This window comes from Amblyraja radiata, chromosome 1, assembly GCF_010909765.2.
Source record: "Amblyraja radiata isolate CabotCenter1 chromosome 1, sAmbRad1.1.pri, whole genome shotgun sequence".
Lineage (NCBI taxonomy): Eukaryota > Metazoa > Chordata > Chondrichthyes > Rajiformes > Rajidae > Amblyraja > Amblyraja radiata.
The window spans coordinates 18,567,695-18,591,337 of record NC_045956.1 but is presented as its reverse complement, the minus strand read 5'-3'; positions in this window follow the sequence as shown (position 1 = coordinate 18,591,337).

Genomic DNA, 23,643 nt, shown 5'->3' with positions numbered 1-23,643 from the left:
GCCATTTTCTTCATTATTGGCATATTGCTGGTTAACATCTGATCTCTGCCACAGGAGAACAAATGAAAGCTCTGAAGGAAATGCAATATGTCACCAGCAGATTCCACTTGCTTTGTACCAGCCCACAGGCTACTGATGTCCAGTGTATCATCCAGAGAAACATATCCCTCTAACCTAATTTCCGCGTCCAAGGTGTGCTGATTTCTGAGGGGTGTCAGGTGCAATGATATAACTAGAGCAGGGGTTCCCAACCTTTTTTGCCCCGTTTACCCCCCGGCAACTTTAACAGCACATAACCATGTTATTTCACGTATTTATGAACAACTAATGATGAACAGATACCGGGATACCAGAACCTAACACAGTCAGTCAATGAGAAATAAACATGTGCAAATCCAGAATCAACAAATCTACCTCCTGGGTAGCGAAATTTACCCCCTGGGGGTAAATTTACCCCAGGTTGGGAACCCTTGATCTAGAGCAGTACCATTATCATCATCATTCTCTCCATCCGTTGCTCACAATCTACCCATCCTACACTGAATTATGTTCTTCTGGGGAACAGGGAATCTCCCTTTGACATGCTAAGATAAAAACAGACAAAATGTGTAGGAAGGAACTGCAGATGCTGGTTTAAATCAAGGATCGACAGAAAATGCTGCAGTAACTCAGCGGGACAGGCAGCATCTCTGGAAAAAAGGAATGGATGATGTTTCGGCTCAGTCTCGACTCAAAATGTCACCCATTCCTTCTCTCCAGAGGTGCTGCCTCCCGCTGAGTTACTCCAGCATTTTGTGTCGATCTTGAAGATAAAACAGAAGTCTGGTGTATTATTGTGATGCAGCAACACAGAAGTTCTCACCGATAAAATTGAATAGTATAATATATAAGAAGAACCCAATTATTCACAATACAATAAGAATTTGGAAACAAATAAAATTATCCTTCAAATTAAATAATCTATCAGTACTAACCCCAATATTGAACAATCCTGCATTCAAACCATCTCTTATCGATAAAATATACAAACAATGGGATAGACTGGGGATTAGGAAAGTAGGAGATATGTATGAATTGGGCAAATTGTTATCATTTCAACAATTAAAATCAAAATTTAAACTGAATAATAATAAATATTTTAAATATATACAGATATGTGACTATGAAGAAATATATACATAGATTTCAAACTATATTTTTAGACCCTTTAGAAGAAGCAATGACTATTAAGGCTGATTCACAAAAACTAATATCATATTTTAAAATAGTATATTAAATAGAGAATTACCCTCAACAGAGGTACTAAGAGAAGATTGGGAACAAGAACTAATGGTAAAGATCCCGAAAGATAGATGGGAAAAGTATCTGATGAACACACATAATTGCTCCATTAATGCAAGACATAATTTAATTCAATTTAAATTATTACATAGACTATATTATTCAAAAACGAGGTTGAATAAATTCTACCCAAACGTCTCTCCCAGATGCGATAAATGTTTGTTTCAAAACGCCAATATAACACATTCATTTGTAGGATGTACAAAGTTGAATACATTTTGGAGCGATATATTTGATATATTTACAAAGCTCTTCAAGTCAAGAATAGAACCTAATACGGAATGGGTTATATTTGGAATAATAGTAGAAGATATCAATTTAAATAAAGACCAAAAAGTATTCTTTAATTATGGGTTAATAATTGGAAAGAAATTGATACTTAAATTTTGGAAAAATACAGCTATACCAACTATTAAAATGTGGATTAGGAATATGATGGACATAGCACGCCTTGAAGAAATGAGACTCCACCTAATAGATAAATATGACCAATACTTTTTTTTCCACTTAAATTTTTATTGATTTTTAAGAGATATTTTCAAAACAGTGCAACACCATCACCATAAATAAAACAAAGGAAGAAAAACAGCAATCAAAATAAAAAAATAAGTAGATCGGGGGAAAAAAAAAAAGAAGTGAATAAATAAAAAAATTGGAATAAGACCGTGTGGTTCACTTACCAAATTAATAAAAGATAAAACATTACATTGATTAGTTATCTGGAGATAATTCAACATTCATACAAAGATACCATCTAGTTCTATATAACGCAATCTTCCCATATCTAGCTCGGCATTTATCTAATTGGTGTCATGGCTCAAATAAACAGTCCATTTTTCCCAGATCTTCTCAAATGAATTCTCCTTGACTCTCAAGGAATATGTCAATTTCTCCATATTAAAGATGTCTCGCACAATTTCCAACCACTGTTCCTGTTTTGGACTTTTTTCATTAAGCCACTGCCTGGTAATGGCCTTCTTACTTGCTTAAAGCAAAACTTTAATCAAATATGTATCTTCTATTTTTACACTATCTTTAATACGCCCCAGATACATCACAGGGCAGGTATTTGGGATTTTATAACCCAAGATATTATTTACAGCTGCATTAACATTTTCCCAGTATGGCCTTATCTTTACACAGTTCCAGAAAATATGCGAGTGGTCTGCCTCCGTACTCCCACACAGCCTCCAACAGTGTTGTTGGACAGCAAGTTGTCTGCTTTTTATTTTGGGTGTTATAAAAAAGCGAGATAGATTCTTCCAGCAAAATTCTCTCCATACTAGTGAGCTTGTGGATGAACATTGTGTTTCACACATTTGATACCATTCTTCTTCTGTTATTTGGATCTTTAATTCTGCTTCCCATTTTGTTTTTATGTAGAGTGTTGATTCTCCCCCGCTTTCCACCAGAGCTTGGTAGAAAGCAGAGATGACCCGAGACCCCTTCTGTTTGTATGCATCCACAATCACCTTGATCACATTATTTGAAGTTTCATCTAGTTCTGGCCTTATCTCTTTTGTAAAGTAGTCTCTTAATTGCAAGTATCTAAAAAAATCTTTGTTTTCGAGACCATACTTTGACTTTACATCTTGGAAGCTCATAAATTCGCCATTTTCTGAAACTGTATACATTGCCGTTATGCCTTTTTGTGCCCATTCTTTGAATTTTGAATCATACACCCCTGGCTTAAACTTTGAGTCATATGCGAACCACTTCAATGCGTGAACCCCTCTTTTTAATTTGTATTTTTCCACTATAACATTCCATATTTCTAACGTAAATGTTACTATTGGATCCATAGCATGTCTCAAAGCCCCTCTCAGATATTTGTCTCCCACCAAAATCTGGGTCTGGTAACCCTATATCTCCCTTTCCATTTCTTTCCATCGAGATTCATAATCAGGTCTACACCAACAAGCCAGAGGTCTGAGTTGAGCTGCATAAAATATTTCCTCAGATTTGGTAAAGCCATTCCACCCTTGCTTTTCGGCAGTTGAAGTGTTGTTAGTTTTATTCTTGGTTTTTTGCTATTCCAAATGAATCTAGAGATCATTTTATCCCAGGCTATGAATTTATCTCGGGGGACATTAATTGGGAGAGATTGGAGTAAATATAGTAGTTTAGGTAGGATATTCATTTTTACCGTTTGTATTCTGGGACTGAAGTCTAGAGGAAGGGTCGACCACCTCTCAACATCCTTTTTGATGTTTTCTTCAATTTTATTATAATTAGTTTCAAACAAGTTGGAAAGTGTTTTGGTTATAGTTACACCAAGATACTGCATCATTTTAGAGTTCCATTTCAGATTATATACATCTCTGATTTGTTGGGATGGAGAATAATTGAATGAAAGAATTTGTGTTTTTGTTATATTCAATTTATACCCTGAGTAGTATCCATATGTTTCAAATAGGTTTATTAGATTTGGGAGACATATATCTGGTCGTTCAAGAAAAATAATGATATCATCAGCGAAAAGACCAATTATATGTTCTTTCCCCCCTATTTTGACCCCCTGCAGGTCTTCTCTCTGCCTTATTGCTTGTGCTAAGGGTTCAATATACAAAACGAAGAGAGTAGGAGAAAGACAGCATCCTTGCCTTGTGCCCCTCTCTAACTGGATCCTTTTTGATATGTTTCCATTTACCTTAATCCTAGCTGTAGGCTCCTGATATATTGTTTTAATACACCGAATTGCATCTTCATTGAAACCAAATCTCCTCAGTACTTCATATAAGAATACCCAACTAACACCAGGCTTTTTCTGCATCTAAACTGACCAGGACCATATTTGTATCTTTTTTTTGAGCATTATCCACAATGTGAAGGGTTCTTCTAATATTATCCTGTGTTTGATGGCCCCGAATAAATCCAGTTTGGTCTTCATTAATCAGATCTGGTACAAAAGTCTCGAGTCTTTTGCAAATGATTGAGGTAAATAGTTTGTAGTCTACATTTTAAATTGAAATTGGCCTGAAATTTTTACATTGCTCTTTGTCTTTGCTTTCCTTGGGTAAAACGGTAATAATTGCTTCCTTCCATGATGGGGGAGCCCTGCCCTCTTTAAGGGTCCAGTTAAAGCAAGACAGGAGCAGAGGTGTTAGCTCTTTCTTAAAGGCCTTGTACCATTCTGGTGGAAACCCATCGCTTCCTGGTGATTTACTAGCCTTGAGTCTACTGATTGCAGCTTCCAGCTCCTTAACCGTAAATTGTGACGTAATGGTATTATTTTGTGTTTCACCAATGGATGGCAGATCAAGTGAGTTAAGAAAACTTCTCATTGTCCTTTCGTCAGCTGATGGTGGTTTAGAATAGAGTTTCTTATAGTATTCTTCAAATATTCTTTCTATCTCATCTGGCTCATGTGATAATTGATTGGTTTTAGGATCTCTTATTTTATGAATTGTATTAGAGGCCTGCTGTTTACGTCTGGCCAGGAGTCTAGTTGCTTTTGGACCTGCTTCATAATAGGTCTGCTTTATGAATCTTGCCCTTTTTTCCATATCTCCACTGAGGATCTCATCTATCTCCCCCCTTTTTTCCTTAATCTGTTTTAGTACCAACTGATCCTGTATGTTTTTATGTTTTTTCTCCAATTCTTTCCGTTTTTCTACTTTATGTTCATACGTAGCTAGCCGGGCCTTTTTTTGTGACCAATTCTTAAGGAGTTGGTCCCCTTTCATCTACTTTTTGGAATCATGTGATGCAGCAGTACCATAAAGATTACTGATTCCAGGTCAGGTCGTTGATAGATTTACATCTCCGAACAAAGACTTGAAAATTTCTTTTTTAAGGGTCTTTTTCTCCTATTTCTACTCTCTATTTTTTCTTTTCTTATATACACACTTCACGTTTTTCTATTTTCTACTATCTATTCTTCCTCTTTTTCTTCTCTCTATTTTTTCTGGTTTTTTTTACTTCCTTTTCAAAAACATAAAACTAGAGGTTGTACATAGAACGTATTACGGTATGACATAGTTGGCACCTAAAATTAGGTACCACTGTATTGTTTTGTATTGTATTAACTTCTAATAAAAGAAACAAACAAAAAAAAAAAAGCAACACAGAAGGTCATGAGGGCTTTTACTATAGATACAATCTAAGGATATAGTCACAATGCAACAATCTTTGCGAGCATAACTGACGTATTACTCAAGTGTCGTGAGTTTAATTGTCATGGGCACCGGGAGCAGAACGATGACATTCTTAATTACAGGCATATCAAAAGCAACAACACAACAAATAAATATACAATAAACATTAATAGAATAAATAATGGTTATACTCGGGTAACCAGACCATGACAGTGCCAGCCGACGTATGTGGTGCAAATGAAAATAGAGTTCATCGTAGTTCAGTGCTGAGGTAGCATTGTAGCTAAGGTTGTACACAGTGGCCCAAGAGCTAAGTGGTTGATGGGAAGATGCTGTCCTTGAACGTGGAGGCAATAGTTCTCAGGGTTCCTGTACCTTCTTCCTGATGGTAGCAGGGAAATGAGAGGGGGCCAGGGTGGTGTGGGTTTTTCATGATATTATCTGCCTTCTCGAGGCAGCACTTCCTGCTGAACCCTTCGTTGGCGGGAGGTCTATACTCGTTATGGACTGAACAGTGTCTACCTTACAGTACTCTGCAGCTTCTTCATTCCTGGGCATTCTGTATGCTCTCCACTGTACACCTGTAGAAACATAGAAACAGAAATTAGGTGCAGGAGTAGGCCATTCGGCCCTTCGAGCCTGCACCGCCATTCAATATGATCATGGCTGATCATCCAACTCAGTATCCCGTACCTGCCTTCTCTCCATACCCTCTGATCCCCTTAGCCACAAGGGCCACATCTAACTCCCTCTTAAATATAGCCAATGAACTGGCCTCAACTACCCTCTGTGGCAGAGAGTTCCAGAGATTCACCACTCTCTGTGTGAAAAAAGTTTTTCTCATCTCGGTTTTAAAGGATTTCCCCCTTATCCTTAAGCTGTGACCCCTTGTCCTGGACTTCCCCAACATCGGGAACAATCTTCCTGCATCTAGCCTGTCCAACCCCTTAAGAATTTTGTAAGTTTCTATAAGATCCCCTCTCAATCTCCTAAATTCTAGAGAGTATAAACCAAGTCTATCCAGTCTTTCTTCATAAGACAGTCCTGACATCACAGGAATCAGTCTGGTGAACCTTCTCTGCACCCCCTCTATGGCAATAATGTCCTTCCTCAGATTTGGAGACCAAAACTGTACGCAATACTCCAGGTGTGGTCTCACCAAGACCCTGTACAACTGCAGTAGAACCTCCCTGCTCCTATACTCAAATCCTTTTGCTATGAAAGCTAACATACCATTCGCTTTCTTCACTGCCTGCTGCACCTGCATGCCTACTTTCAATGACTGGTGTATCATGACACCCAGGTCTCGCTGCGTCTCTCCTTTTCCTAATCGGCCACCATTTAGATAATAGTCTGCTTTCCTGTTTTTGCCACCAAAATGGAAGTTTGATAGCGTGTTCGGCAACATGTCGAATTTCCTCAAAACTCTGCGGAGGAAGAGGGGTTAGTTTAGTCTAGTGTAGAGATATAGCGCGCTCACCCACTGAGTCTGCGCCGGCCAACAATCCCTGCACACTAACACTATCCTACACACACTAGGGGCAATTTACAATTTCACCAAGCCTATAAACCTGTACATATTTGGAGTGTGGGAGTAAACTAGGTACACCTGGAGGAAACCAACACAGATCACAGTTTAAGGATAAGGGGGATAAGGGGGAAATCTTTTAGGACCGAGATGAGGAAAACATTTTTCATACAGAGAGTGGTGAATCTCTGGAATCTCTGGAATTCTCTGCCACAGAAGGGTAGTTGAGGCCAGTTCTTTGGCTATATTTAAGAGGGAGTTAGATGTGGCCCTTGTGGCTAAAGGGATCAGGGGGTATGGAGAGAAGGCATGTACAGGATACTGAGTTGGATGATCAGCCATGATCATATTGAATGGCGGTGCAGGCTCGAAGGTCTGAATGGCCTATTCCTGCACCTATTTTCTATGTTTCTATGTTTCTATGTCACGGGGAGAACGTACAAACTCAGTACAGGCAGCGCCCGTAGTCAGGATTGAACCTGGGTCTCTGGCGCTGTAAGGCAGCAACTCTACCACTGCTGCACTATTTAGAGGGTTGATGAACCTTGTTTGTGATTGGATCAATGTGCTGGGCCCAGGACAGATCATCAAAGATGAGTACACCCAGGAACTTGAAGCTGTTCTCCATTGATGGACAGGTTTGTGGATACCCGGCTTTCCCTTCTTGAAGTCAACAATGTGCTCCTTGCTCTTGCTAAAGTTCAGAGCAATAATGTAGTTCGAGCACTACGATATCAGAATATTGATCTCCGCCCTGTATCCATTGTTTGTCCAACAACGGTGGTATTGTTGGCAAATATAAAGATGCCGTTGCAGCTGCAACTGGCCACAAGGTCCTGGTATGGAGAGAGTAGATCACGGATGGACACGAGGCCTTGAGGTGCCCCTGAGCTGATGGTCAGTGAGGAGGAAATGTTACCAATTAATGCATTGAGTCTGCCGATGAGGAAGTCGAGGATCAAGCTGTGTAGGGACAAGCAAAGTTGCCTGACAGCTTCCATTTATGAATCACTCCATTGCCCATGAGGAGGAGTATTGTCTCATCCAGCCTCACCTGGCAATGGTTATTTCTCAGATAGACACAAAATGCTGCAGTAACTCAGTCTTGCCCTGAAACATCACCCATTCCTTCTAGCAAGAGATGCTGCATGTCCCGCTGAGCTACTCCAGCATTTTATGTCTATCTTTGGTGTAAACCAGAATCTGCAGTTCCTTCCTTAGCAGTGGATATTTCTATCTGCATTTGCCTAAATGGAGTAGATAAAGGACATTTTCCTTTTCCTCCATTTAGATGCTTAATCATTTTGTCAGGGCAGAGGTGGTAGAATGTCAATGGTTAGGTTTAGGTTTATTAAGCTTTGTTTTGCACGCTATTCAATTCATGCGCCGGGTGGCGCCAGCAATGGCTGCCTCGCCAACAGTTTATCCGTCCTTTTTTTCGTTGTTTTTTAATGACGTTAAATGTATGTTTTTAGTGTTCTTTAGCTTGTTTCATGTGGGGGGTGAAGGGGGGGTGGGGTTTGGGGGAATCTTTTTCTAATCTCTTACTTCGACGGAGATGTGATTTTGTCAGTGTCGTATCTCCGTCCTCACTACGGCCTAACATCGAGGAGATGTTTGCTGGAGGCTGACTTTGTGAGCTTCACCGCGGGAGCCTGCGGACTTGACATTTTGGAGCCCGCGATCTCTTTGGCAAGGATCGACCTCTGGGCTCAATCCGCGGGAGCCTGTGGACTTTAACATCGTGGAGTTCGCGGTCTCTGGTCAGAGACCGACTGAGAGTTCCAAGCTGCGGGAGCTTCGATCGCCCCAACTGCGGATGGTTCGACTCCCAGACTACGGGAGAATAAAGAGGAAGAAGATTGAAGTTTATTGCCTTCCATCACAGTGAGGAATGTGGGGAATCTGCTGTGGTGGATGTTTATGTTAACTATTATGTAATTGTGTGTCTTGTTGATTTTTTTTTAGTATGGCTGTATGATAATTCGAGTTTCACTGTACCTTAATTGGTACACGGGACAATAAACTGACCTTGAAACCTTGAACCTTGAAATCAGATAATAGTATACATAAATATAATCAAGGCAAACTCAAGTACGATATATGGAGCAAAGGAGAAATGCAGAGTGCAGAATACAGTTCTCAGCATTGTAGTGCACTAGTTCCAGGGACAAAGTACGCAATGGGGTAGAGGTGAATCGGATATTACCCTAGCTTAGGAAAGGACCATTCAGCAGCTGTTTCTGAGTCTGGTCATGTGTGCTTTTAAACTTCTGTATATACTGCCCAATGAGAGCAAGTGGAAGAAGGATTGGCCAGGGTGGGACATATCCTTGATTATTCTGGCTGCTTTTCTGAGGCAGCGCTAAGTGCAGATGGAGTCAATGGTGGAGAGTCTGGTCTGTGTGATGGATTGGGCTACATCTACAACTCTTATGGTCTCGAGCAGAGCTGATTCCAAAGCGGGCTGTGATATATCCCGACAGTATGCTCCCTGCGGTGCATCTGTAGAAGTTTGTGAGAGTAATTGAAGACATACTGAATTTCCTCTGTCTCCTGAGGAAGTAGAGGCCTTGGTGTGAAAATGGAGGCTAGTATCAGAGAGTTGGCTCAGATTGAGTTACTGTCCGGTTTATCTGATTAACAGTTTGAATGAACAAATATGTTTGCAAGGGTGAATGTGTGTCTGGATAGCATTTGTAATGTGCAACTCGGTTTGATAGCTTGTGTAAGATTATTAAATATCTCACAGCAAAGCTCCAAACCACAGGACTTTTCTCTCCTGGTGGACACAATTTGATTCACTTACTGCCAGGGTTTTCCAACTGTGGCTCTGGTAGTCTCCTGCCCTCCCGAAAGCACACGCCTCCCTCCTGACCTGCATCTCACTTATTGGCTTGGGCAGGCATCCAACTGTTGCAACGATTTTCAAAGCCAAGCCAAGGCAAACAATTGGGCTGCAGCCAACTAACAACCAAAATTCATTTTGTGAACACAAACTTGCTAAAAAGGTAAGGCAAACAATTGGGCTGCAGCCAACTAACAACCAAAATTCATTTTGTGAACACAAACTTTAAAAAAAAGGTGAGGCAAACAATTGGGCTGCAGCCACCCGACAACCAAAATTAATTTTGTGAACACAAACTTTTAAAAAAGGCGAGGCAAACAATTGGGCTGCAGCCACCCGACAACCAAAATTCATTTTGTGAACACAAACTTGTTAAAAAGGCGAGGCAAACAATTGGGCTGCAGACACCCGACAATTAAAATTCATTTTGTGAACACAAACTTGTTAAAAAAGGCAAGGCAAACAATTGGGCTGCAGACACCCGACAACCAAAATTCATTTTGTGAACACAAACTTTTAAAAAAGGGCTGCAGCCACTTTACAGCCGCATCGAGGGGACTCACCGTGGAGTAGACGTGCCTTCAGTGTTATTCGCAGATCAGAGAGCCGTGAGCTGTGACCCTCTCGCTTCCTGGGTCTGGCAGAGACTGAGTGAGGCACGACACTTCCTGGTTTTATAGTCCCTCCCCCTGCCTCCAGCGGGGGCAGCACAGAGAATGGGGAATTTTGTAAAAACATTAATATCTCTCCCGATTTTTCATCGACGGAAAAAATCCTCCACACTCATACGGCGGAGGGGGGCTCTGAGCAAGGTGGCCAAAAATGATGGCCGTAGGTTGCGGCGTTCTCTCGGAAATTGCAGCACAGTCGGCCAAAAGCGGTCAAGATCAGAGATTTAGTAATATAGATAGCATGAAAAATCATGTGAATTCCAATATCTAGGTTGCTTCAATTCCGTTCCTTTACGAGTACTGAGGATAGTTTGGCAAAATGCATCTTCTGGCTTTGCAGATACTGTGATGTAGTCTCATCTCCAAAGCAGACACCCATAATATATGTGTGCGTGCGTGTAGGCCAGTGAAATTGCTGCAGTGCTTGCTTCACTGAAGGTCCAAGTAACGTTTGGAAATGATCTAAAAACCATTGAAATGCTTAGGCTTTGAGGTTAAGATCACAAATCACCCATGCTATTCGCTGACCTACACAAGTCCAGTCTCACCTCTGTAAATGCCCTTGTGTCATCTGTTTGTAAATGGCCGGTGCATTCCTCTGCAGTACAGTTGGATAGCTGCTATCTCACAGCTCTGGCAACCTGAATTAAATCCTGACAATATGTGAGACTGAAATGAATAGAGAGGAGGATTGGATATATTGAAAACTTGCTTAATGACTTCTTCAGTTACACAAGCTCTTCATTCTTTTACTACGTTTTATAATGGAATGGCTCCTGATTGATGAGGAGGTAGTACAGTCAGACTGCTATCCCACCAGTGACAGACTCCTCCATCTCCTGTGATAGAAAGAGAAGTGATTGAGTTAAAATCTGCCAGAAAGTATGGATACCGTGGCTGGCAAGCTCGAAAAATTGTTGGAGAAGACAATTGTTGGAGCTGTAATTGTGAAGTTTTAATCATAATGTGTGTGAGGGTTTATTGAAAGAATATTAGTACTGAATGTTTATTCATGGGAATTATAATTAAAGCATTTGTTAATACAAGTGGTGTCGCTGTTATTAGAGGGCATTGAGAAACGGGTAAACAGTCACAATGGTTTTCTGAACATTGACCTTCTTCCTACTTTGTATTATATTAGAGAAACACTACTTGCATTTGCCTCTGTCATCCCTATGAATGGGGAATGGGGCTTAATCCCGAGGAATGAACAGAATGCACCTCATGCAATACAGATACTCAACACCCAATCCAAGGGGCGGCTCTGTGGCACAGCAGCGAGTTGGTGCCTTACAGTGCTTGCAGCTCCAGAGACCCCGGTTCGATCCCGACTACGGATGCTGTCTGTAGGAAGTTTGTACGTTCCCCCTGTGACTGCGTGGGTTTTGTCCGAGATCTTTAGTTTCCTCCCACACTCCAAAGACGTACAGGTTTGTAGGTTAATTGACTTGGTATAAATGTCATTTTGTCCCTAGTGCGTGCAGGATAGTTTTAATGTGTGTGGATCGCTGGCGGTGCAGACTCGGTGGGCCAAAGGGCCAGTTTCCGTGCTGTATCTCTAAACTAAACTAAAACTAAACTGAACCTGTTGTAAAACATCTAAGAAATTTGGTGCATGCTGTCAGTCTGCGTTGCCCCTTCATTTCACAGAGACTATCCAAATCATTTTTAGGTGCAGTGCAATCATATTTAAGAGGTAATGGCTGATGTTAAGCAGCATTATGCAGTCCCCAAAATTTAGCCCCTTCCTCATCACTTGCAGATGGTTCAGGCAATGTGCAGTGGCTGGAAATTAACACATTACACGGCTTGTTTAAGAAGGAGCTGCAGAGGCTGGAAAATCGAGGGTAGACAAAAATGCTGGAGAAACTCAGCGGGTGAGGCAGCATCTATGGTACGAAGGAAATAGGCAACGTTTTGGGTCGAAACCCTTCTTCAGACTGATGTGAGGGTGGGTTGGGGGGGGGTGGGGCGGGAAGAAAGGAAGAGGTGGAGCCAGTGGGTTGAGCAAGAGCTGAGAAGGGGAGGAGAAAGTAGGGACTACCTCAAATTAGAGAAGTCAATGTTTATGCCGCTAGGGTGCAAACTGCCCAAGCGAAATATGAGGTGCTGCTCCTCCAATTTACGGTGGCCCTCTCTGGCCATGGAGGAGGCCCAGGACAGAAAGGTCGGATTCGGAATGGGAGGGGGAGTTGAAGTGCTGAGCCACCGGGAGATCAGGTTGGTTAAGGCGAACCGAGCGGAGGTGTTCGGCGAAGCAATCGCCAAGCCTACGCTTGGTCTCACCGATACAGATCAGCTGACATCTAGAGCAGCGGATGCAATAGATGAGGTTGGAGGAGGTGCAGGTGAACCTCTGCTGCACCTGGAAAGGCTGCTTGGGTCCTTGAATGGAGGCAAGGGGGGAGGTAAAGCGATAAGTGTAGCATTTCTTGCAGTTGCAAGGGAAGGTGCCGGAGAGGGGGTCATTCGGGTGAGAAGGGAAGAATTGACCAGGGAGTTACGGAGGGAGCGGTCTCTGCGGAAAGCAGACAGGGGAGGAGATGGGAAGATGTGGTCAGTGGTGGGATCACGTTGGAGGTGGAGAAAATGTCAGAGGATTATTTTTTGTATGTGACGGCTGGTAGGGTGGAAGGTGAGGACAAGGGGGACTCTGCCCTTGTTACGAGTGGGGAGATGGGGAGTGAGAGCAGTCATGGGGTATAGAAGAGACCCTGGTGAGAGCCTCATCTATAGTAGAAGAGGGAAACTCCCGTTCCCTGATGAATGAGTACATCTCCGATGCCCTGGTGTGGAACACCTCATCCTGGGTGCAGGTGCGGCGTAGACGGAGGAATTGGGAGTAAGGGATGGAGTCTTTACAGGAAGCAGGGTGGGAAGAAGTGTAGTCCAGATAGCTTTACACGGCTTTATGTGCTGCCTTCATTGCAGTCAATCAGTGCTGGTTAATCTGGACAAGAGATCTCCACGTTTGTTTTCTTGCTCAATCCAACTTCATTCCCATGAAATGTGGAGTTTATTCAAATTGATGTTAAATTGTAGTTCTTATAATAGTATTAAAATATCAGAAGTGTTGGTAGGAGTACTGCTTACTAATGAAGAATATCTAATCGGAAGCATTTGTAATCAGCCATCTAGTACATGACACAGATATGTGCGTGCAAATGCTCAAGTGATTAGCTAATTATAATACTGAATGGTTTTCTCACCAAGTTAAACTTCATGCATGCAAAACATGCATTATTAGCTGTGCGATGATAACACTCATCAGATTTGAATTCCATCTACTCAGGGTTTAAAACAAAAATAATATTGGAGTTAGAATAGTTGTGGGAAACTGTTCCGTTCCCCCTTTTCCGGTACTCTTTATTTGGCCTCAAGAAACAGAGGGGATTCTCAGTAATGTGAGGTACCTTGACAGACATAATATTCAATGCTGCTTTAGCTTCCCATTGAATGGTCGATCCAACATGGTCCAGTTATGCACAAGGGAGACTCAAGAAAGCGAATATTCTTAAAGGAACAGAAAGAGCAGTGGAGCTCAGTAGGCTTTGAATAAATCTTCAAGTTGCCATTTGTACTACAAATTTTACAGAATTAAATTTAAAAAAAATAATTATTATATGATCTTATTACCATTTACCAGATCACACCAGAACAATCCACAATCCAAAAAATAATACTTTGCATCAGAGCTTTGAGAATTCAGTAGTTAAAGCCAAACAATGAATGATAACTTGTGAGGGTGAAAGGAGAGCTTTAAAATTTTAATTATTGAGCATTTTGGGTGGCAATTGATCCCAGCGCACAATGAAAGAATGGAACACTCTTGAGATGTGTGAACATCAGAAATTGTACTTTTCAAACAAAATAACAGAATTTCAGAATTAAAGAAGGGCAAGCATGTAATAAAATGCCAGTAACAGGCAAAAATGAACCACTGGCCTCAATATTTAGTTAGAAGTCTGATGAGAACAGGAAATGGGGGATTTTATTTTATTGCCTGATTTTATTGCCGGGTTGGACAGGCTAGATGCAGGAAGATTGTTCCCGATGTTGGGGAAGTCCAGGACAAGGGGTCACAGCTTAAGGATAAGGGGGAAATCCTTTAGGACCGAGATGAGAAGAAACTTTTTCACACAGAGAGTGGTGAATCTCTGGAACTCTCTGCCACAGAGGGTAGTTGAGGCCAGTTCATTGGCTATATTTAAGAGGGAGTTAGATGTGGTCCTTGTGGCTAAAGGGATCAGGGGGTATGGAGAGAAGGCAGGTACGGGATACTGAGTTGGATGATCAGCCATGATCATATTGAATGGCGGTGCAGGCTCGAAGGGCCGAATGGCCTACTCCTGCACCTATTTTCTATGTATCTATGTATCCTTAATAATTTATGGTAGCGATTGTGATGAGAATCAGCTGACACATTAGTATTTATAATAAGGCAAATCTAATAAAGCAAATTGGAGAACCTTGAGGTTGTATGGAACAGAGTAAAATAATGAGTGTAGCATCAGGATAATTAGTCTGAACCCAACTTTAACATTGCTTGAGGTACTCTTGGGATTAGTAAGGGATACTCTTACCCAACATTGGGACAAAGAAATCCAGAAAATATATCAGAACACATGTCCGGTTGCGTCCCAAATGGTCAACAATAAGAATTTTGTGCCTCATTTCTAGTTAGCAGAGGAAACATTTCATTGATGTCGCAGTAAATGTTTATCGAGTGGTACCTTCACCTGCTTCCTCCTGTGTGTAACAACCCCAAGCTCACTCTTTACCTCCTCAAGCCAACTCCATTACATTATCTCTCATGCACAGATTTCTTGTCGCAATACAGATTCATCAATAACCCCACTCTCACCATCGACGGCACCACTGTCTCCCCATCTCCCCAGGCCCGCAACCTTGGCGTGATCTTTGATTCCACCCTCTCCCTTGAGCCTCACATCCGCCATGTCATTAAAACCTCCTTCTTTCATCTCCGCAACATCGCCAAACTCAGACCCTCTCTCACACCGCCTGCTGCTGAAAGACTCATCCATGCCTTCATCTCCTTCCGACTGGACTATTGCAACTCACTTCTCCTTGGCATCAGCTCCACCTACATCAACCGACTCCAACTGGTCCAGAACGCAGCCGCCCGACTCATCACCCACACCAAATCCTGGCATCACATCACTCCAGTCCTCAAAAACTTCACTGGCTTCCTATCTCCCACCGGATCACCTACAAAATCCTGGTCCTCACCTACAAAGCCCTCCACCATCTGCCCCCCCCCCCCATATCTCACTGACCTCCTCTCCCCCTACCAACCCTCACGGTCCCTCAGATCCACATCAGCCGGTCTCCTCTCCATCCACAAGTCCAACCTCCGCAGTATTGGGGACAGAGCCTTCTCCAGGGCAGCTCCCAGGCTCTGGAACTCCCTCCCCTAACTGATCCGCAATTCCGTGTCCCTCACCATCTTCCAGTCCCGCCTCAAGACCCATCTCTTCACCTCTGCCTATCCTTAGCCCCACGTCCCCGTCCCTTTTCATCTGTGCATTAATTGCCTCATACTGTGTTTTGTATTGAATTCTGTCTTTACTTTGTGTACTAGTCATGTCTCTACTATTTATTTCATTCCCCTTACATGTTTTTCCTCTACATGCTCAATTTTTGTAAGGTGTCCTTGAGACTCTTGAAAGGCGCCCATAAATAAAATTTATTATTATTATTATTATAGATAGTCAACTAATTATATAGCAAGGATACATGCCTTTTGGCCCAACTCATCCATGCTGACCCAGATGACTACCTGAGTAATCCCATTTGCCTGTGTTTGGCTCATATGCCTGTGAAGTTTTACAACCCATATACTTTTCTAAATTAGTTTTTTTGTTATTTTTACCTGTCTAAATGTATTTTAAACATTGTAATTTTACCTGCATATATATTGCTTCAGAAAGTTGCCCCCTCAGGTGCCTTTTGAATCTTTCCCCTCCCTTAAATCAATGCCGTCTAGTTTTAGACTCCCCTACCCTGGAGAAAAATATTGTTGCTGTTCACCTTAAGATTCTATAAAGCTCTATGTCACCTCTTAACGTCATAGGTTCCATGGAAAAAGTCCAAGCCTATCCAGTTTCTCCTTATGTCCATGTCCTCCAGTCCAGGTATTTATATCCTTGTGATTTTATTTTGTACGCTTTCGAGCTTAATGACACCCTTCCTCCAGTAGGGCGATCAGAACTCCAACTCCAGTTTAAATTCCATTTGCAATATTTTGGAGGACCAGGAAAAGAAGAAGAAGAAACTACACATAATAGTCCGTGTGGTCTCACCAATGGCTTGTACATTTACAATATGATGTTCCATCTCCTGCATTCAGTGCCCTGATTGGTGAAGGCAAGTGTGCCAAATGCCTTCTTCACCACCCTGTCCACTTATAAAGCCTTAGAGTCATAGAGTCATACAGCGTGGAAACAGGCCCTTCAACCAACATGCCCCATCTACACTAGACTCACCTGTTTGCATTTGGCCCGTATCTCTCTAAACCTATCCTATCCATGTACCCACCCGAATGTTTCTTAAGCATTCTGAAAGGACTTGCCTCAACTACCTCCTCCAGCAACTCATTCCATACACCTGCCCCTCTCTGTAGAAAAATAGCAGCTATTAAATCTCCCCCCCCTTACCATAAACCCATGTTCTCTGGTTCTTGATTCCCCTACTCTGGGTAGAAGACTCTGTGTATTTACTCTATCTATTCCTCTCATGATCTTATACATTGTGGGCTGAAGGCACTGTTTCTCTGCTGTACTGTTTTGTGTTCTTCGTTCTACGTTCTGTCCTGCCTCTCCTTATAACTCAAGCACTTTGGTCCCGGTTACATCCTTGTGAAACTTTTCTGCACCCTTTTCAGGTTAATGACATCCCCCCCAACACCAGTGAGATCAGAATTGTGCAGAATATTCCACAATTGGCCTCACCACTGACTTGTAAATGTGTAACTTGATGTTCCAGCTCCTGTCCTCAATGTCTTGATTGATGAAAGCCAAATGCATCTTCACCTACCTTCCCAACATTTGGCCTATTCATCTGACATTGTGTTCTCGGTACCCAGACAGGACGTCGAAGGACGAGAAGCCGAAGCCAGGAAGTGGAAGCCAAGATACCAAAAATACATCATGCCAAAAAGCCACGATACCGAAAGTACATCGCGCCGAAAGGATACGTACCCGAACGGACACCACACTGCAAAGACAAGATAGAGAACGAACATGACGTCGAAAAGCTGCCGAACGGACATGACGTCTCCGGGGGCGGGATTGGTCCGGCACCTTGTTAGTCATCGACAAAGGTCAGCGATTGGTCCAGACTCCCGTGTCCATCACATCACTGGCCGGGGGTAAACGGGAGGGTGGGGGGAGGGGAAGGGTTTGTAAAAGCTCGCGTTTGTAAAATGGTGGCAGCGACTCCAAGCTGCTGCGATTGCCACAGAGGCAGTGATGTGCATCACTGGCCGGGGGGAGATGGGAGCGTGGGAGGGAGCTTGTGCTTGCGTTTCTAAAATGGTGGCAGTGACTCCAAGCTGCTACAATTGCCACAGAGGCTTTTCGACGGCATGTTCTTTCCCCGTCAGATTTTAAGCCGAAAAACAATCTGACGCCGAATGCACATGAAGCCACAATGATAAATAGGTAAAAAACACATTAAAAAATCTATATTTGCTGCAAGAATTGTTGTACCTTGTTACATTTTGAAATAGGTAAATTATTCTACCTTGTACGTTACCGGGGACGGGGTGGTCCGACACCTTGTCAGTCATCGACAAAAGGTCAGCGATTAATCCAGACCCCCGTGGCGTCCATCATATCACTGCCTCTGTGGCAATCGCAGCAGCTTGGAGTCAATGCCACTATTTTACAAACGCAAGCTCCCACCACCCCCTCCCCCCCCTGTCCCCCCTGTCTCCCCCCAGCCAGTGATGTGATGAACGCGGGGGTCTGGACCAATCTCTGACAAGATCTAGAACACATCCCGTCTTTGGAGACATCATGTCCGGTCGACTTGTCTTTGCGGCATGGTGTCCGTTCGGGTTCGTATCCTTTTGGCGCGATGTACTTTCGGTATCTTGGCTTCCACTTCTTGGCTTCGGCTTCTCGTCCTTTGACGTCCCGTCCGCACACGGTGTTCTCATCTTGTTTTCATTGGACACTTGTCAGAATCCTAGGAAACTAAACTTATACTATTATTCCTATTGAAAACTACCCCAAATTGACAATCTTTACCAAGCTTTCTACCTCTCATAGTCATAGTCATACAGTAATCCAGTGCGTACGAAACAGGCCCTTCGGCTGAACTTGCCCACACTGGCCAACATGTTCCAGCAACATTAGTCCCACCTGCCTGTGTTTGGTCCATATCCCTCCAAACTTGTCCTATCCATGTACCTGTCTAACTGTTTCTTAAACATTGGGATAGTCTCAGTCTCAACTACCTACTCTGGCAGCTTCCATACACCGATCACCCTTTATGTGAAAAAGATACCCCTCAGATTCCTATTAAATCTTTTACCCTTCACCTTGAACCTATGTCCTCTGGTTCTCGATTCCCCTACTCTTGGCAAGATACTCTGTGCATCTACCTGATATCCGATGCATCCCCTGAGAGGAATGTATTTAAGCAATCTGAGACAATTTAGTTAAACGAGAAGGTCAAAGGGTTGGACTGAGCTTCCAGATACTCCTGGTTCCTGGTTCTCATTCCCCAACCAAGCCAGAACCGAGATGCTACTCCAGATTCAGAGCCTTGAAATATGTTTTGTCAGATATGTGTGGTATCAAGACATCGTGGCAACGTTGCACATTATCATCTCTTTCAAGTCTAAGCATTTATGCAACACATTTAATTTGATAGTTGCAGAATGTTGGTTCTTTGGTTGCAATATGTTTATGTCTTCAGAAAATGCATTGTGAATGTTTAGCAGTAATGTCTAACATTTCTTCATTCACTGTTTTAACAGTTGGTGATCCATCCATTTAAAATGTGTTAACAATTCATGAGAGAGGTTGTTCTAAGTATGTTTGACATTTTAATGTTAATATAAATGGAAACCATTGCTCTGTAAAATTAAGCAAAAAATATACCAATTGCAATGATTGAAACAAAAACCATGCAGAGTGTAAAATGGACTGCCTGTTCAAGGGGAAGATTAATAAACAATATATATTACTATTCTATATCTTCTAAAATGCACCTTTATCTTCCAGAAAGAACAAATCTGGATAATTAGGACAATCACATAAAAGGTGCTGTATTTTGCGCTGTGAAAAATAATAAATAAATTAGTCTTTAACAGTAAATGTCAGGTTCAATAAAGTAACTTCTGTTACCTGTAATTACTATACATAAGCTTCCTTATTCCATAAATCTTATGGGGTTTTATGGTAAGTCAACAGCACATGTTCTGTATATTACTTTAAGTGGATCACATACTAACAATTCATCAGCAAAATGGTCACAATAAAATGTTAATTGTTCAAGTGATAAAACCTAACCACAATGAGCTTTCCAATTGATATTGTTACTGCAGCCGATGGGTCACATCAAATGATGGTGCCAGCATTTGATGGCGACAATTGAGGAATAGAGAATAGCTCTTCAACTATGTGTCACTATAGTTTTTAAAACATTGCACTTCCTCTGCGAGTAGGAAATGGCTTTCCCATGTAGAAGCAAGTTTGGAAACTTTGAAAGGTCTCGACACAAAACATAAATGGATGCTGCTTGGCCCACTGTATGGTCTAGCGCTCCCTAACTTTATGTACTATAATTGGGCAGTAAATATTAAAAATATGATTCACCTGCTGGACAACTCTGCCCAGCAGGTGGACTGGATTGTAATGGAGAGAGAGGACTGTTCTCCGTGTAATACAGGAGCGACTCTCCTCTCACCAATGAATCTGAATAACAAAAATTACAATAAAAATCCAATGATACATAGCATGATACATAGCACAATTAGAACTTGGAAACAAATAAAACAGAATCTAAAATTAAGAAATCTATCTCTTTTAATGCCAATAGTCAATAATCCGTCGTTTAAACCTTCAATTATAGATAAATCATTTACACAATGGGAAAGAATGGGAATCAAAACTCTCGGAGACTTGTATGAATTGGGAATTGGGAAAATTATTATCATTTCAACAACTACAACTGAAATATAATTTGAAAAATAATCAATATTTTAAATATCTTCAAATCCGTGACTATCTGAAAAAATACACAAAAGACTATCATAACATGCCTCCAGACTTACTGGATGAAGCAATGAAGACAAAGGCTGAATCAGCAAATCTAATATCATACTTATACAACATTATTTTAAATATAGAAATACCTACAACTGATGGTATTAGAAGAGACTGGGAACAAGAACTAGCTATAAAAATTTCAAAAGAGAGCTGGGATAAGCACTTACTATATGTGCATAAATGCTCGATCAACGTACGACATACTCTAATTCAATTCAAAACATTACATAGACTATATTATTCAAAAACCAAAATAAATAAACTTTTCCGCAATGTCTCACCCACTTGTGATAAATGTCAGTCTCAAGAAGCTAACATAGCGCACTCTTTTGTTTTTTGTATAAAAATCCAAAAATTCTGGAACGAAATATTTGAAATCTTCACAAAATTAATTAAAATAAAACTTGTACCAAAAGCAGAATGGATCATTTTTGGAATATCGGAAGGTAACCCCGAACTAAACGTGTTTCAAAAGAACTTACTTAATTACGGGCTAATAATGGGAAAAATGCTTATACTCAGATTCTGGAAAAACGCTCCAATACCAACAATAAAAATGTGGATTTCAAACATGTTCGAAACATTACACCTGGAAGAGATGAGACTCCTCCTAGCAGGCAAAGCAGACCACTTCCAAAAGACATGCTCTGCATTTATGGAACTATTACAAGCATAAGGTGCAATAGTAATTTAAAAAATAAACGGTACCAGGATCTGGTAACGGGGGGTAAAAAAACACGGTTGGTATATCCCTTTTTTGCGGAGTTATGTGTTATAATAGAGCGATTGTTTCTCCTTTTTTTTCTTTCCTTTCTAGGGTCTATTTCCTTTCTTTACTTCCTTCTCTAACTTCTTTTCTAAGGGACTTTCTTTTCCCAACACTTTCCTGCACCTTCACGACTCTTGCTCACTTTCCTTACTTCTTTTATTTCTACTTTTTTTAAAGCTCGAAAAATGAAGTGGTACAACAAATGTAATAAGATATATGTGATGTGTTTTACTGTAATTTACTGTACTAATTTAAAAAAAAATAAAAAAATAAAAAAATAAAAATAAAAAACTATGTGTCTCTATAGTTTTTAAAACATTGCACCTCCTCTGCGAGTAGGAAATGACTTTCCCATGTAGACAGCAAGTTTGGAAACTTTGAAAGGTCTCAACACAAAACATAAACGGATGCTGCTTGGCCCACTGAGTTTAGTTTAGTTTAGTTTAGTTTAGAGATACAGTGTGGAAACAGGCCCTTTGGCCCACCAAGTCCACACCAACCTGCACATTAACACTACCCTAGACACACTAGGGACAATTTTTACACTATACCAAGCTAATTAACCTACAAACCTGTACGTCTTTGGAGTGTGGGGGGAAACCGAAGATCTTGAATAAATCCCATGAGGTCACGGGGAGAACGTACAAACTCCGTACAGACAGCACCTGTGGTCAGGATCAAACCCGGGTCTGAAGCACTACAAGTGTTGTAAGGCAGCAACTCTCCTGCTGTGCTATCTTGTAGCTGAGTTCCTTCAATTATTCTTTTTTTGCTTTGAACAGCAAGTTTCTTCTTTCCCAGGAGGGCTGAAGAACTAAATCACGATGAGGTATAAATTAGTCTTCTACTCAAAGTAACTCAAAGTCGCCGATAGTTTTAATCTCACCGCCCAAACAAGTTTACTTTCCATATAATCAATAACAGTGATTTGTTAAACCTTTCAAGATTTATTTTTAATTCAAAGTATCTTTTGAGGTAGGATTAATACAAGTTTAAAAGTCATTTAAATTCCTTATTTCATAATGCCACTACATTTTTCTAGTTTAGTAATATGGAGGTAAATTTCACCTTGAACAAGCAGTCCATTTTGAACCCTGCATGATTTTCATTTCAATCATGGCTATTGATTTCATCTCATTGCATGCTATGATGATGTAGGCCATTTTCACTTCACCACTCGTGTGAATGGATTTCCAATTAATTATAAACTTGCCTGATGATTATTATTGGAAGCTAACTTCATTGTGTTCATTAATAGATGGTTATCGTGCTGAATTTTTATTGAACAGGCAGTAAAAGCAAAAATTAATTCTATGGATCATGAAACACTAATGCAATACAATACAATAATACTTTATTAGCCAAGTATGTTTTGCCACCTACAAGGAATTTAATTTGCCAAGTCAGTCAGTCACACAAATGAAAAGCAACAGAACACACCAAATACATTTTAACATAAACATCCACCACAGTGACTCCTCCTCATTCTTCACTGTGATGTAAGGAGGAAAAAAAGGTCAATCTCTTCCCTTTTTTGTTCTCCCGTGGTCGGAGGCCTCGAGCCTTCCGTTGACGGGGCGATCAAGCTCCTGCATCGGGGGGAAATCTCAGCTCCCCGCGCCAGCGATCGGATAGGTCTCGTGAGAGGTCTCCTATGATCGTGAGATCTCCAAAAGAGTCGTAGCGTCTTTCTGGTCGCTGCTGAATTTTCAACATGTTGAAAATTTCGGCGACCCATGACAGATTCCGGCAGTCGCCCGTAAAGGTCGCGTAAGTGGGACAGGCCCTTAACCCATCCATGATTACTTCCAAAAGGTAAACATGTCCTCTAACAAACCTGAGAGTATAGAATGTTAAGGGTTTGGTTAGCTTTTGTATGATGACCACTTTCCGCAAAGTTTGTGTATATATTTTGTTTATCCTTTCTCCAATTCCTTCCTATGTTTAATACTGCAAGCAATTTTGCCTTATATCCAGCTTTTCCCTCGCTGACAAGTATTTCAGGGTATCACATGCACAGCCAACTACTTCCTGGTGGGCATTGCACTCTATATATGGAACATGTTCAATTTTTAGGCACACAAGAAT